A 17,357-nucleotide genomic window follows, 5' to 3' on the forward strand; every position below is an offset into this window, starting at 1 on the left:
CATGATCTTCCTGCCGATCTCGTTCCGATAGCGAAGTACACAAGGATCTTACGTCTACTGTGCACAAGTCTATGTGCATAAGAAGAAGATGAGGAATGTTGAGTACTCTATCCTGCTTTGTGATGAGTGAATTGTCAACCGTACGGTGTGATCGTGCGCTTGGTCTTTGGATCGCAAGTACACGGGCGTCTAGTGTCGATGGAGAGCTGCCGTGGAGGTGATGTGGCCGATGGACCGTGCGGTGGACGGCGGTGAAGGGCAGCCGGGACCGGAGCTCGTGCCGGGCGTCAGCTGTGGCGTCCACACCTGTATCGAGGGCGCAAGCGGCGACGGAAGGCGGGTTTCTTGGTTTGCGCCACAAAATCAAGGAGGCAGACGACGATTGAAGACGCCAAGTTGTGGAGGCACGGGCGTCGGTCTCGGGACTGATGGAGGTGACGGGCGTCGACGGCGTCTAGGGCCTCGCTGCAGGCGAGGAGGTGACGGGCGTCGGGCGGCGTCTAGGGCCGTCAGAAGGCCGAGGTGGGAACAGCATCTAGGGCCACGGCGTGGAGGCAGGAATCTTCCCGCGCGTGGAGTTTTGGCGGTTTTTCTCAAAACTGGCCACCTACTCGGGTTTCGCGGACCCCCCAAAACCGCGAACCGGATCTTCATCGACATGGCGGCATCGCGGAGAAGGCTTCGAGTCGAAGAAAGAAACTCCGCCGTCGGATGAGATCGTGTACATATTTCCGGTTTTGCCCCTACAGGCGTTTTAGTGTCTAGTTTGAGTCGAGGGTATTTTGGACCTCTGCGTGGGCACCTTAAATACCCCTCACCCCTTTCCTCTCTCCCTGGCGCCTGGCACCAATAGAACACCCACCCCTCCTGGCCTGCCGACCTCCTCTCTCCCGTGGCTCTCTTTCTCCCTGCTCTTCTCCTTCTTCTCAAGGATGAGAACAAGAGGTATGGATTGTTGAGACTTTTGTACTGAGATTTGTCGGGAAAGGAGGCCCAATCCTCCTTGTGCCCTCCGGGGTTTTGAATTCAATTCAATCTCGTACGATTTGTGTCTTGTTTTGGATGATTTCGATTTTCCTTCGTCGAATCTTGAGCACGAGATGATGAGTGGTTTTCTGATGATCGAGTGACTCTTTGTAGTGATTCTAATACATCTAAACTAGTGCTAATCCCCCTGGAATCACGAGTTTACTCGAATCGAAGTTCTTGGTGTTCTAAAGAAAACCCCCGTTTTTGCTCGGAATTCTTCGATTCCTCCCAAACCATGGAGTGATTCGTCGATTCCTTTCGTGGACATGTTCACAAGTCCTTTGTGATCATGCCTACAAAATTTGAGCTCCTTTGGACTTTATTTGACCCTCCAATCATCGAAGTTTTCAAAGGTCGCGGGCTGGAAAAATGTTTCGGGACTCTGTGTTTCCTATCACCGGATGAACCGACGCTTTAAAGTTGTAGGCGTCGGATCAACCGATGAGTAGGTTTTTCAGCTGCTAGGGTTTTGCTGCTCGGCCCATTGCACCGGCGTATAGGCTTTTTTAACTTCGGTTAAACCGGTGTCCATTAAATCTTTTTGCAGTCCCTGTGGACAACTGCACCGGCGATTGAATTAGATTTTGTCGGATTATCCGGTGTGTGCTAACACCGGTTGAACCGACGCCGTGTCAATCTCCACGCCGGATCAACCGGTGCTCGTTTCTTTCTGCTGCCGGCTCTGCTCATCGGTTGAACCGACGCTGTTCAAAACTGTGCGTCGGATCAACCGGTGAGTTATACCGTACTGGTTGTTGTGCTGTTTTTCGGTGTTTGCTTCCGCATTGGATCTTGTTTGTTCCTAGGGCTTTCTTGTGTTGGTGTAGCTCCATCATAGCTACTCCATACTGTGCCTAGGACTCTAGGGTTGGGCGGGTACTTCGGGATTAAGCCGATCTTTCCGATTGCGACAAATTTTAATCGGCTCCCATTCACCCCCCACTCTGGTCGCCTTTTCGGTCCCTCAATTGGTATCAGAGCTTCGTTGAGGTTTTCAGTACCTTAACCGGTTCGAAAACCACTTGACGACCATGGCGAGTCTTAGTAAGATCCCAGTGTTTTCCGGCGAGGACTATGCTTATTGGAAGGTTCGCATGCGTGCCTTTTTGCAAAGCATGGGAGCCGAGGTCTGGGATATCACCAAGAACCAGGCGTACGAGGTGCTTGCCGTTCGGACATCTCCTCTTCAGGTGTCTGAGCACGAGGCTAACGCCAAGGCTGTCAATGCCTTGTTCGCTGGTGTTTCTCGTGCGGAGTTCTCACGCGTCCAGGGTTTTCAAGAAGCCCACAAAGTCTGGACGTGCCTTGAGAACTACCACGAGGGCACACCTCAGGTTAAGGCTAGACTGTTCGAGACTCACCGGCGTGAATATGAGAACTTCACACAGGGGCCGGGTGAGAGCATTGGCGACATGTTCAGTCGGTTTCAATCGATCGTGAACAAAGTCAGTGCGAACAGATCTGCTGATACCCTTGACTACACAGAGCACGAGAAGGCCCTCAAGTTGCTCTATGCACTTGACCGCTCTATGTGGGATCTCAAGGTGAACACGATCATCGAGTCTGTAGGCTATGAGACTCTGACCGTGAATGAGCTTTTCAGCAAGCTCAAGGCCACGAAGGTGGATAACCAGACACGAGCCAAGCTCAATGGTGCCCCTCCTTCTAAGAGCATCGCTCTTGTGACTGGCCCAGGTGGATCGAGCTCTAACGCTAACTCTGCTCTTGGCTTTTCTCTTGCCTCTTTGCTTTCTGTTACAGATGAGCAGCTAGAGACGCTGGGCGATGACGACTTGTGCCTCCTCGTCAATAAGTTCCAGCGTGTCTACCACAACAGGCAGAGGAAGAAGAACCCTGGGTGCTACCACTGCGGCGATCTGAATGACTTCATCGCCGACTGCCCCAAGAAGTCCGGCGGTGGCCAGAAAAACAACTTCGACTAATACCGCCACCGCGACGAGGGAGGCTCCAACAAGGAGCATCGGCGCCACAAGCACCGCAGTCGTGACCGGGGAGGACGCTTCGATAAGGAGTCGCTTAAGAAGCGCTTCCAGTACAAGGCCAACCGGCTTCATCGGCCTATGCTTGGCGGTCGGTCGGCGCAAGGGTTTCTGCACCATGGCGGGTGAGGCCAATGGTGCTCGTGCGTCTTCGGGTGGACATGCTACACCGACGCACGATGGCTCTTCTCCTGGATCCGAGAGTGATTCAGAGGTAAACTCCACTATTGACCTGCTTGATACTGAGGTTAGGGAGTTGTACGCCGCTCTCGACAACCAGAAGAGGCTGCTTAAGGAAGCAGCTAGAGAGCATAAGAAGCTTAGGGCTGAGCTGGCTTGTGCTAGAGAGAAATCTGGTGAGGATGAGTGCGCTGGCTGCATATCTCACATGAATGATCTTGTTGCTCTCTGTGCCAAGCATGATGAGAACGTTGCGAACTTAGATGTTGCTAAGACTTCGCTTGCTGACGTGTCTCTTGAGCTAGCTAAGGCCACGCATGAGCTTGAACTAGTCAAGGATGCTCCCATCGTTAGTGATGTGCTTGAATGTGATGAGTGTCCCATTTTTAAGTCTGATCTAGCTTCTTTGCAGTCTAAGTTTGCCACTATTGTTTGTGAGCTAGAGGAGCTTAGATCTAGGCCTGTTCTGCTTGGTGCCTGTAAGTTTTGTCCCACGCTTAGGTCGGAGCTAGATGAGAAGAACGCCTTGATTAAGTCTTTAGGGAAGACTAAGGTCGGGGAGTCTAGCCCACTTATTGATTGTCATGTTTGCCCTGGTTTGATTTCTGATTTGGATAATCTTGCTGTAGAGAAAACCAACTTGGAGAATGAGAACACATATCTTAGGGCAATTCTGAGTTGGGTTTCTAGCAGTGAGCCGCAGTTGGGCATGATGATCAAGCAGTTTAAGCGTGGTGATGGTTTTGGGGTCGGTTACACATACACAAAGTTAGACTTTGACAAGTTGTATGGTAAGATCGGCAAGGCTGCTGGAGCTCCAAGTGCTCTAAACACTGCTAGCACGAGCACGCAACATTCGCTTGTTGACCCCGTGGATGGTGTGCTTAAAGAACCATCGAAAACACCTCCACAGAAGCAGGTTTGGGTTCCAAAGCCCAATGAGTTGAGGAATCCCCTCAATACGCTTCCTGCTGCCACAGCCCAGGTTGCCCAGAAAAAGGGGGCTGCTCCACCTCGTCCACAGGCTAGGCCTCCACCTCCCAAGAGAGAGGTGAGGTACCACTGAGAGTACTGTGACAGAGAAGGTCACCTGGAGGAGTTTTGCTTCAGGAGGAAGCGGGCTGTGAGGCATGAGCAAGAGAGACGCAACTCGGACATGTACTCTGCTCGGGTGCATGGTCCTCCTCGGCGTGGTGGTAGGCAAGATGCTAGGGCGCGCCGTGTAGGTGGAGGACACGGAGACGGTGGAGGTTACCGTGCTCCAGTGGGTGGTCGCTTTTCCGGTCGTGCTCCTAGTCGTTCTCAGTTTAGCTATGGACCACGAGACCGAGGCTTTGAAGGAGGGTACGATGCACCACGCTTTCCTCGCGGTGGTGGTCATCAGCCTCGCGGTAGACGGGACGGGGGATATGTTTTTCCTGATTTTGCTAACCCTTCTGTAGAGCAAATGGCTCGACACTGGTTTGCTTCACACTTTGCTAACCCCAGTGTTGAGACATTTGCTCACCCTTTGTCTCACTACTGATGTGCAGGTCGGAGGCTTGGAGAACAGGTGGATCATGGACTCCGGTTGTTCGCGCCATATGACCGGGAATGACAAATGGTTCTCCAGCCTCACCCCAACGCGTCACAAAGAATACATCATCTTTGGGGATAATGGTAAGGGCAAGGTACGTGGTGTTGGCGCTGTTAGAGTTTCTGACCGCTTCACCCTGAGAGAGGTTGCTTTGGTTTCAAATCTTGGCTTTAATTTGCTCTCTGTTTCGCAACTTCTTCATGAGGGGTTTGAAGTTCGCTTCAAGGAGGGTTGTTCTCGAGTTTTGGATTCCAGAGGAGACCTGGTTTGCCGGATCGTTCCTCGTGACCGAGTTTTCTTGGTCGATTTCTCTGGAACTCCTTTTGGCCCTTCTTGTTGCTTGTTGGCTAGTCCTTCTTCTGATCTGTGGAAGTGGCATAGGAGACTTGGACATTTGAGCTTCGACTTGTTGTCTAGACTTAGCTCACTTGGCCTAATCCGAGGATTGCCCAAATTGAAGTTTGAAAAGGACCTTGTTTGCCATCGGTGTCACCACGGGAAGATGATTGCTACTTCTCATCCGCCTGTTAATCAGGTGATGACCACTCACCCTGGAGAGTTGCTACACATGGACACAGTTGGTCCTTCTAGGGTGATGTCAGTTGGTGGGAAGTGGTACGTTCTTGTGATCATGGACGATTTCTCTCACTATTCTTGGGTCTTTTTCATGAGAACAAGGATGAGGCTTTCGAGTTTGTTCGAGACTTGATCTTGAGGTTGAAAAACGAGCTACCCCAGGCCATGAGAGCAATTCGCAGTGATAATGGCACAGAATTCAAAAATGCTCGTTTTGACACCTTTTGCAGTGATCAAGGTCTTGAACACCAGTACTCTTCTCCCTACACTCCACAGCAAAATGGAGTTGTAGAACGGAAGAATCGGACACTAGTTGAGATGGCGAGGATGATGCTCGACGAGCATAGGACTCCTCGAAAGTACTGGGCTGAGGCGGTCAATACCGCTTGTTATGTGTCCAATCGCATTTTCTTGCGTGCTTTCATGCACAAGACTTTTGCGATTTGAACGCCAGCCCCGTGTTGACCATCTCAGAGTTTTCGGTTGCCGGTGTCTTGTGCTAAAGGAAGGAAATCTGGATAAGTTTGAGTCTCGATCATCTGACGGCATTTTTATCGGTTATGCTTCTCACTCTAGAGCTTACCGTGAGCTGATTATTGATACTAACATCGTCAGAGAGACTTGTGAAGTCACTTTCGACGAGGCTGCACCGTGCAATTCTTCAGTCTTTAAAGTTGCAGGAGAGGATGAGCTTGGCACCTCCATCTTTGAAGATGAGGAGGAAGAAGCCACAGAGGGTGATGCTGAGGCTACCACGCGTGCTGTGGACCCAGCCGCCTCCGCCATGAGCTCGGACGATGATGACGACCCCGATCCTACTACGTCTACTTCCCGGGGGCTGGTCGAGCAGGTGACTCAGCCTTCACCAGCTGCACCTGAGGAGGCACCAGCTTTGGTTGAGGAGGAGGTGACTTCGACATGGGAAGCACCGCAACACATTCAGCGTCGTCATCCACCTCAACAGATGCTAGGTGACCTCAATGAGCGAGTTACACAGTCCAAGGTAACAAGTATCACTGGCTTTGCTCATTCAGCGTTTGTTGCCTCTTTTGAGCCCAAAGATATTGGACACGCTCTTTCTGATTCTAATTGGGTCAATGCCATGCATGAGGAACTCGAAAATTTTAAAAGAAACCAAGTTTGGGTTTTAGTCGAACCTCCACCTGCTTGTAATCCCATCGGAACGAAGTGGGTTTTCAAAAACAAGCAGGGTGAGGATGGGTTGGTTGTTCGAAACAAGGCTCGTCTTGTTGCCCAGGGGTTTTGCCAAAAAGAAGGGATTGATTTTGAGGAAACTTTTGCCCCAGTTACTCATTTGGAAGCGATTCGGATTTTTCTTGCATTTGCTACTTCTAAGGGTTTTAAAGTTTTCCAAATGGACGTTAAATCTACCTTCTTAAATGGTTTTATCGAAGAAGAGGTTTATGTGAAACAACCCCCTGGTTTCGAAAATCCCAAGTTTCCAAACCGTGTTTATAAACTTCAGAAAGCACTTTATGGTTTGAAACAGGCACCTAGAGCTTGGTATGATAGACTGAAAACATTTTTGCTGGCTCAGGGTTTTAAAATGGAATGTGTGGATAAAACTTTGTTCCTCATGCGGTCTGGCACTTATTTTCTATTAGTTCAGATATACGTGGATGATATTATCTTTGGTGGCTCTTCTCACGCTCTTGTCTCCAAGTTTTCTGAGCAGATGTCCAGGGAGTTCGAGATGAGTATGATGTGTGAGCTGCAGTTCTTCCTCGGGCTGCAGATCAAGCAAACTTCTCAGGGCACGTTTGTCCATCAAGCCAAGTACACCAGGGACTTGCTGTGGAAGTTCGACATGAGTGACTTGTCTCCTCAGCCGACTCCGATCAGCACATCGACGGTGAGGCAGTGGACCAGAAGGAGTACAGGAGCATGATCGGCTCCCTTCTATACCTGACGGCGACGCGGCCGGACATTCAGTTCGGTGTCGGCCTTTGTGCGCGGTACCAGGCTTCTCCGCGCACCTCCCATAGGCAGGTGGTAAAACGCATCTTCAGGTATCTGAAATTCACCCCTGAGTTTGGTCTCTGGTACTCTGCAAATTCTTCTCTGGTTTTTGTGGGCTTTTCTGATGCCGATTTCGGTGGGTGTCGGTTGGATCGCAAGTCGACATCCGGCACTTATCAATTTCTCGGTACATCTTTGGTGTCTTGGTCCTCTCGCAAGCAGGCTAGCGTAGCGCTTTCTTCCACAGAAGTTGAGTATGTTGCCGCTGCTAGCTGTTGCTCCCAGATACTTTGGATGAAACAAACCTTGCAGGATTATGGACTGAGTTTTGATAGGGTTCCCATCTTTGTAGACAACATGTCTGCTATTAGCATTGCAAAGGACCCTGTCTTACACTCCAGAACCAAACACATAGATATCCGGTTCCACTTCCTGCGAGACAATCATGAGAGAGGCCACATAGACTTGATCCATGTCCCTTCAGAGAGGCAAACCGCAGATATCCTAACCAAACCTCTTGAGCAGGACACCTTTGCTCGCTTGCGAGGGGGGCTTGGGGTTTGTTACCCCTTTTGATCGCTGACTTTTCTTTGGTTAGCTTTGTAGGCTTTATTTGTTCTTCTCTTAGTTTTCTAAGTTTGGTAGTTGCATTGTGCATATGCATTGTACATTTCAACATTTTGCATTGTTTCACTTGCACTAGCATTCTTATATGCATTGCTATGATCTCCTAGTGCTTGCTAGTGTGAGTTTATAAATGTGATCATGTATAGCTTGCTCCACTGTGTATATGACATCATCTGAGTTAAGCTATTTTGTTTTGAAAATTTGAAAACATGGTCACCCTGTCTTGGCTACTAGCATGTTAGGGTATGATTGATATGCTTTGCTATCTCATTCATGCTAGTGTAGCCTTTCGTTCAGCAATTCATACTTGACATGATCTAAAATTGATAAAATTGCTTGAATTGTGCTTGAAATGGAGTGGAAAGATCCAGGTGGGATTACTTGTCGCACTGATCGAGCTTTCGGGACGGCTCACTTTGCACCTGTGAGAACCCGGGTAAGGCTGTGCATGACTGAAACGAGTGCCTTAAGCTTCTGATTGCCTTTGGCATAGGCTTGGTCTCGTTTCTAAGTAAAGCATGACAAGCTTTCAACCCCTGGCATTAAATTGCTTGATATAATGAGATTGCAAAATCAATGTTTACAACATGCTTTGGATGTTTTTGGCTCACCTATATGAGTTTGATTAGCACTGCCTTTCATTCCCTACTTGCTAGTGCTAGATCAAGGGTGTTGCTTTTATTTCTCCTAAACTGGAACTTGCCTAGCTCTAGACTGATTTGATATACACTATTGAGCTAGATGCAGGTCTTGTTTATGGATGCACACGTGCTTGTGACTAGTTGTTGCTCATATCATTGTATCCCTGAATGCTTTCACTTACACCTCCTGCATTGCATTCATTGCATAGCATATATCCAGGGGGAGTCTCAGTTTCAGGGGGAGCTTTAGGTCTGTTTAACCTTGATGTGTGCATGTGCCAACAAGGGGGAGAAGTTTAGTGAGTGATCGAACAAGGGGGGAAATTGTTTGATTTTTGAGAGAACCAAAAACTTGTTGAGCACAGGGCTTTGAGGGTGCATACATTTGGTGAGAGTTGCCCTGGTAAGGAGGAAATGCATTCAGTGGGAGTTTCTGCGTTGTTTAGCTCCTAGTTTTCCCTTTGCTTCTGGCATGACTGTGTCGAGCCCTGCCTCTGTCTTTGAGGAGTCATGCTTGTGTTTGATCGATTGCGTCGAGCCATTGCCCTTGTCTGAGGGAATCGATCTTTGCTTGGCCAAGTGACTTGTTCTTGCTTCTTTCGAGCTTTTGTCACTTGTTCAAGTTCTCTCTTGCTTCTTTGTTCTTCACTGTTTTTGTTTCAATCTTGGTTCGTTTGTGATGTGTTGACAATGCACTCATCAAGGGGGAGATTGAGGAATGTTGAGTACTCTATCATGCTTGTGATGAGTGAATTGTCAACCGTGCGGTGTGATCGTGCGCTTGGTCTTTGGATCGCAGGTACACGGGCGTCTAGTGTCGATGGAGAGCTGCCGTGGAGGTGCTGTGGCCGATGGACCGTGCGGTGGACGGCGGTGAAGGGCAGCCGGGACCGGAGCTCATGCCGGGCGGCAGCTGTGGCGTCCACTCCTAGATCGAGGGCGCAAGCGGCGACGGAAGGCGGGTTTCTTGGTTTGCGCCACAAAACCAAGGGGGCGGACGGCGGTTTAAGACGCCAAGTTGTGGAGGCACGGGCGTCAGTCTCGGGACTGATAGAGGTGACGGGGGTCGACGGCGTCTAGGGCCTCACTACAGGCGAGGAGGTGACGGGCGTCGGGCGGCGTCTAGGGCCGTCAGAAGGCCGAGGTGGGAACGACGTCTAGGGCCACGGCGTGGAGGCGGGAATCTTCCCGCGCGTGGAGTTTTGGCGGTTTTTCTCAAAACCGGCCACCTACTCGGGTTTCGCGGACCCCCCAAAACCGTGAACCGGATCTTCATCGACATGGCGGCATCGCGGAGAAGGCTTCGAGTTGAAGAAAGAAACTCCGCCGTCGGATGAGATCGTGTACATATTTCCGGTTTTGCCCCTACGGGCGTTTTAGTGTCTAGTTTGAGTCGAGGGTATTTTGGACCTCTGCGTGGGCACCTTAAATACCCCTCACCCCTTTCCTCTCTCCCTGGCGCCTGGCACCAATAGAACACCCACCCCTCCTGGCCTGCCGACCTCCTCTCTCCCGTGGCTCTCTTTCTCCCTGCTCTTCTCCTTCTTCTCAAGGATGAGAACAAGAGGTATGGATTGTTGAGACTTTTGTACTGAGATTTGTCGGGAAAGGAGGCCCAATCCTCCTTGTGAATTCAATTCAATCTCGTACGATTTGTGTCTTGTTTTGGATGATTTCGATTTTCCTTCGTCGAATCTTGAGCACGAGATGATGAGTGGTTTTCTGATGATCGAGTGACTCTTTGTAGTGATTCTAATACATCTAAACTAGTGCTAATCCCCCTGGAATCATGAGTTTACTCGAATCGAAGTTCTTGGTGTTCTAAAGAAAACCCCCGTTTTTGCTCGGAATTCTTCGATTCCTCCCAAACCATGGAGTGATTCGTCGATTCCTTCCGTGGACATGTTCACAAGTCCTTTGTGATCATGCCTGCAAAATTTGAGCTCCTTTGGACTTGATTTGACCCTCCAATCATCGAAGTTTTCAAAGGTCGCGGGCTGGAAAAAATTTTCTGGACTCTGTGTTTCCTATCACCGGATGAACCGACGCTTTGAAGTTGTAGGCGTCGGATCAACCGATGAGTAGGTTTTTCAGCTGCTAGGGTTTTGCTGCTTGGCCCATTGCACCGGCGTATAGGCTTTTCTTAACGTCGGTTAAACCGGTGTCCATTAAATCTTTTTGCAGTCCCTCTGGACAACTGCTAGGGTTTTGAATTAGATTTTGTCGGATTATCCGGTGTGTGCTAACACCGGTTGAACCGACGCCGTGTCAATCTCTACGCCGGATCAACCGGTGCTCGTTTCTTTCTGCTGCCGGCTCTGCTCATCGGTTGAACCGACGCTGTTCAAAACTGTGCGTCGGATCAACCGGTGAGTTATACCGTGCCGGTTCTTGTGCTGTTTTTCGGTGTTTGCTTCCGCGTTGGATCTTGTTTGTTCCTAGGGCTTTCTTGTGTTGGTGTAGCTCCATCATAGCTACTCCATACTGTGCATAGGACTCTAGGGTTGGGCGGGTACTTCGGGACTAAGCCGATCTTTCCGATTGCGATAAATTTTAATCGGCTCCCATTCACCCCCCCCCCCTTCTGGTCGCCTTATTGGTCCCTCAGAAGAGCCTTACTTAATCTCAAAAAGGAACAAGGGCATTATGTCGGCAACAATCATTGTGCATGAGATGGGCACCCAAGTGCATAGAATGGCTATAGGCGCTCTTGATATATAAATGTCATTCTAAGGTCAGCCGAGAATGGGGTTACGGTTAAATCTGTTTGGATACAGAAGAAATCAGGATCACTTGGCATCCGATGACTTCAAGCACTAGTTTACCTCAGTCACCGAGATCTTTACTATATTATGAAAAAGATGGACATCTGCTTCATGTTGTGAACTAGTGTCAGCATTAACTTATTGTCTAAATAAACTGTCATGTTCTGCCAGCAGGCCCTGATGGGTACAATCGTCCAATAGAAATTCAGATCTGAATCAATGTATTGTGTATGTGCAAAGTTATGGAAACGATGGCAGCCTACAGTACCTTCTGTAATTCTATTATGTGGACAAAAGCAATGTGACAGTTGTGAGCATAACACTCAGTAAGACAGTAACTTGATAAATCAAATAATGACTTCATAAATTTGTACATGCACTAGAACAGAAGACAAATTGACCATGAACCATGGGAAGCATTGTTGAAGACGTTTCGGTGAAATAGGTGAAATAGTTTCCTGTGTTAATATTTCTGGAGCTCAACCGTTTCATGCTATCTGCTGTGACAGACACAAAAACAGCAAGAAAAATTGTGCCAACCGAAATGGGAAATTTATAGGGGCATCGCCAACAAACCAACATGCCAATTAGCGAGTAACAACTTCCTTGCAACCAGGCACAGGACAGCAGGAAAACAAGCCCCTTCATGTTCCTCCAAGTGAAAAGGATATTGTATTGTATTAACTATGCCTAATTTGAGGTTTCAGGTACCTGATTTGAACTGAAAAATCAAATACTTTTGGCAGCGTTGGAGGTCTTCAATTGCCTTTTTCCATTGCCAGGCACGCTGTTTTGCATCCTCAAATGTTGAAATTTTCTTTGGCTGCAAGAGAACTCAATTAAGTGTGATGAATATGCAAGTTCCAGTATATACTAAAGAAGCAAATGGCAGTTTAGATGAATACCTTACTTGCACACTAAGTTCACTTGGGTCATCAGACCAAATAATGTTCCCTTGGCCACCACTTTTGTAGGGTCAACACAGATCAATTGAGGTTTTATTATCAGTGAGGATCAGCTGGACCTTCTTGTTTGCTAAAAATGATATAAATTCACTAGATTATTTATTGTATCTCGGGTACCCGAGGGTAAGAATTTTTACTCATGCTCTACCTGCGGGTAAAATTCTATACCCGTACCCGTACCCACGGACCCATACCCTCACCCATCGGGTAGGGTACCCGCGGGTAAAATTGCCATCCCCAGCGGCGTGCCACCATTTCCGGTGTTTAATCCCGCCCTCCTCTCATCGCCGACGTGCCGGAGGCGCCTAGGGTACCGCCTACCCCTTAGGCGAGGCAGTAGCTCTCCGCCTAGAGCTTAGTCGCGCCTAGGCAGCCGTCTAGAACCACCTTTTTGAACATTAGATACAGGTTTCAAGAAGAAATTACCTCTACTGACATGAGAAACAAGCATAGACAACTCCTGGATCATCAATGCAAAGATTCTTTGCATAGGTGATCAATTAAACAATGCATAGGTGATCAATTTCATGCATTCAGAAGAGCAGGACAGGTTCTCAAGCAAGCATCCCATACTCGTTTCTCACATCGTTCTCAAGCCAGTGTGAAACAATACAGGGCAGGACATTCAAATAAGCTACATGACATTAAGCTTATTTAGATGCAGAGGTGTAGCTCCCCATATAGCATAGCGGGGCAGCTGCCCCATCTACTGATGGAGCCGTTCATGTTGCCGCTTCAGACTCCAGTCGAATCGAACGCCGCCAGTGCCGGCCCTAGGGGTAGGCCACCATGTGTGACGGTCGAGGGCCAAGCCAGGTGGGGACCCAAGCTCAGGTATGTATTATGTATGTACAATACGGCTACTGATCAGCTGGTCTATGTGATCGCAGTCTAAGAGGCCAAGAGCTAAACATTAAAAGTTCTTCAAGCAACTTTGTCAGATTTTTTGATGTCAGCGCTTGAGATTCTGAAGTTTGTTATGGCTGCAGATTGCTATCCAAATATTTTGATTGCTTATCGAATCCTCTTAACTGTACCTGTGACTGTAGCTTAACTTCAGCTTAAAAAAGTTTCTCAAAACTGAAGTTGTTGAACAACTATTTGAGATCAACTATGTCACAAGAAAGATCAAATGGCTTTGCAATGTGCAACATCGAGAAGGGTATATTGGACACTATTGATCTCAATACCGTCTTGATGATTTTGCATCAAGAAACGCCAGAAGAAGTATCACTTTATGAGCCAATGGATATTATGGAGTGCAAATATATGATAATCAAATTAATTCCAGAAGTACAAATAAACTATTGTTTTAGTCTACAATGTTCCCCGATAATTATCAAACATGTTAAATATTGGAAGAATGCAAGGCTATCTTCTAGAGTATTCTCCACAAGGCAATAGGAAGATATTTTCATGGAGTATTTTAGAATTAGTAATAAATAAATTAGAAAACCTTGCAATATTTAGGAATTCTCTAGAAGGGAGGACACATGTCACCACTCCATGATCCGCCTTTGCCTATAATTAAAGGACCCCCTCCTTATCATGCCATCTATCTAAGAGCATGGTAGATGAGAAGGGTGAGTGCTAGGATAGACACAAAGAGAGGGTGTATAGTGTAGTCTTGTGTAATACTATTGTGTTGTAATAAAGCAAGTGTTTTGTATGTGTTAGTCTCCTAGTTTCTAAGTATTTAGTGTATAAGTTGTGATGAGTTGGTGTGTCTTAGATCTAGGTCCTCAGCTTAGAGGGTATTATGGCTACCTTAGTTCCCAACATTAAATTAAAAAGATACCCGTATATTTGTTTTCGCTTTACAAGAAAATAGTGTGTTATCATTACTATACGCGATGGTACCCAAAATCGGACTCGTACCCACTAGACTTCGTGGGTATGGGTATACCTTAGAGTTTCGAGTATTGTCGCGGACGGGCGCCACCGTGGCTGCCGGAGAAGGGGGAGGGGGCGTGCCACGGCCGCCGGAGAGGGATAGCATGAGCCGTGGCCACCGGAATTTGCCGCCGTGGGAGAAGAGGGGAAAGAGAGAGGAGGGAGGCATGCTACGGGAATTGGGGAGTGGAAAGAGACGAGTGGCTGCTATCCAAGGAAAGAGATAAGATTTGATTCATTTTTGTTTTGTCCCTTTCCTTTTAAAAAATTATAGATGGAAGGAACTAGGAGGAGTGTGCATAGATGGGCTGGACTCTTTTAAAAATTATACGGTGCTTGTTTCACAGTTCTTCTCGCCATATTTCCTAAATATTTTTGTCTTTTTATTTTGTCGTATCGTTTCCCCTCCTGGATTTGCACGGGAGGCAGAGGGGCCCACAAGGGGTCTGCAGATGGAGATGATGCTATTCTATGCTGGCTTAGAATCTGCTATAAATGGATATATTAATGCAAATGGTACACTCCAATTTGGAGGTAGTGAAGAAGTTCAGGCTAGGTAGTTTGGAGGTAGTGAAGGAGTGGAGAAGTTCAGGATAGATAGGCTGTGCTTATTTCAACTTGTATGGGTTATTTTGAACAATGGATATATTAATGCAAATGGTACACTCCAGTTTGGAGGCAGCAAAGCAGTGGAGAAGTTCAAGATAGGTAGGCTGTGTTTATTTCAACTTGTCTGGGTTATCTTGAACATGATAACGAGGGTTATCTTGGATAGTGCTAGTATTTAGTGTTGTTCATTACGCAGCATTTTTGGTGCAAATTCGACATGATCGCGACAAGATTGTCAGAAAATTAGCAGTCATCATTAAGCAAGGTGCTATTCCACCACCGCCACGCCCAGATTTGGATGAGGAGGTCGCGGGGCTTCTGGGTCTTACTTTATCATCGATGCAGCTTATCTTTCAGCCGGTGTGCCCCAGCCCCAAGTAGGCCGATGGCAGATTGCGACAAGAGGCAGCACCGTCGTTCTGCTCCTATGATTCCAGCGGGCAGTGGACCTCCCTCTACACGCTACGATGGTCATCCACACCACCTCTTCGCTCGACCAAGGCCAGGCGCGGACAGTGGCATCCCTGAGTTGTTGGAGGACGGGGGGTGCGGCGTGGAGGCCGGTGTAGCGAGGTTATCCCTATAGCAGGGGCGCACCCTGGCGTGGATGTGTCATCACCAGCTAGAGCTTCCTCTCCCATGGGTCGTCCCAGCCTGCCAGTCCCTGTGCTTGCAAGTTGGTCTCTTCCGCCACGGTGTCATCCCCATCCTGATCCAAATACACTTCGCATCATAACTCATCCCATAAAATCCATTTCAACCTAACCCATCAGCAAGCCTATGTTTGTGTATTCCTATCTTGTTCCATCAAGAAACCGTAACTACTTTGTTATTTGGATTGGGAATGTGGAGTGAACTAGCCAGCTAGCTAGGGGTGTGATATTTGTTCTGATCAATAAACATAGCAGTCGGCTCTGTGCCAGACTAGACGGTCGATCGCAAATAATTGCACGGGCATCTATTTACGCTGCGGATTTGCACTAGGCCCTGCTTGTTCTTTTGGTGAAAGAGTATTCTGATTCACCAGACTGCCGACTTGCTGAACAATGTTGGTGTGGATTCTACTGTGTGTTTGTAATTGCAATTTGCAAGCGAAGTGCAGTGACTGGTCTTGCAAAAAAACAAAACAAAGAAAATGACACAACGCTGACTCCGAACTAGCAGGAGGTAGCATACTCATGGTCATGGAGGAGGAAACAGAGGCGGCGCTCCTGCCGCGCACATCGAGAGCCGCCGCTGTCTCGGTGGACCAGTAGCCCGCCGCGGCACCTCCGGCCGGTAGCCCGCCGCGCTCTTCATCATCCGTAGGGTTCCATGGAAAAATTTCTCGACAAAAAATTCTGAAAAAATCGATAATCATATTTATCGATGGTGATCGATTTGATAAAAATTCTCAGTAATTTTGAATTTGTACTCTCCGAACCCTCTAAGCTACATATCTTCTCATTTCTAAGTATTTCTAAGCATGGTGATGTCTTATTTTTCATATTAAATTGTTTGGAGATAATCTAGATTATTTTGGGTACAATTTGTGAGAATTTTTTCAATTTTTTTTTGAGAAATTCAATAAAGATGGTTATCGGAAGGTCAGAGTGCTCGAAAGGCTTGTACGACAGAATCCTCGTTCCGACAGAGAGGAAGTACACCTAGAGCCCTTCTGGTAATGGTCTCACAGTTTTGTGATGGATCGGCAATTCGGCATCGGGTTGGTGACCTCGATCATCACGGCGGTTGTTGCTGTGCTCGCGGAAACGAGGTGGCTCAAGATAGCAACAAACTATGCCCTGCTAGGTGAACCTGAAGCTGTTAGTCCCTTGAGCGTCTTGTGGATGGCCCCTCGGTATATTCAGGTTGTGTTGTCTGATTCGTTTGCACTTGTTGGCTTGCAGGGAAGAATTCTTCTTTTGTTACCAACTTTCTGAGATAGGATAGCTTACCCAGCATGGGCCTGGCTTCGATACAGAAGAAATTGGGCATCGCTTGGCAGCCGATGACTTCAAACACCAGTTTACCTCACTCACGAAGATCTTAGCTATATAATGATGATAAAGATGGATACCTCTTCATGTTATGAAGTAGTGTCAGCATTAATTTATTGCCTACACTGTCAGGTCATGCCAACGGGGCCCTGATGGGTACAATTGTCTAATAGTAATTCAAATATCAATCAATGTATTGTTTATGTACAAAAGTGTAACACCCAAGTGTTGATCACCTAGAATTAAGATTAACATGGCCATTAGCTTTAAATCTATATGACAAAAAAACCACTGGATAAAATTTAGCTGGACCGGTCCGACCAGTGTTAGCGACCGGTCAGACCGGTTGAATCTGCTTCTCCTATTTTGGGCCCACAATAATTAATATCACTCACTCTCTCTCTCTCTCTTTCTCCCTCACTCACAGCTCACTCTCCCTCTCTCCCGTTCACTCCCTCCCTCACTCTCTCCCTCACGTGCTCCCTTTCCCTAGAGCTCTAAACCCCAAATCCTCCACCCCAACTTGAGCTCAAGGCC

Source organism: Panicum virgatum, chromosome 5N (assembly GCF_016808335.1).
Source record: "Panicum virgatum strain AP13 chromosome 5N, P.virgatum_v5, whole genome shotgun sequence".
Lineage (NCBI taxonomy): Eukaryota > Viridiplantae > Streptophyta > Magnoliopsida > Poales > Poaceae > Panicum > Panicum virgatum.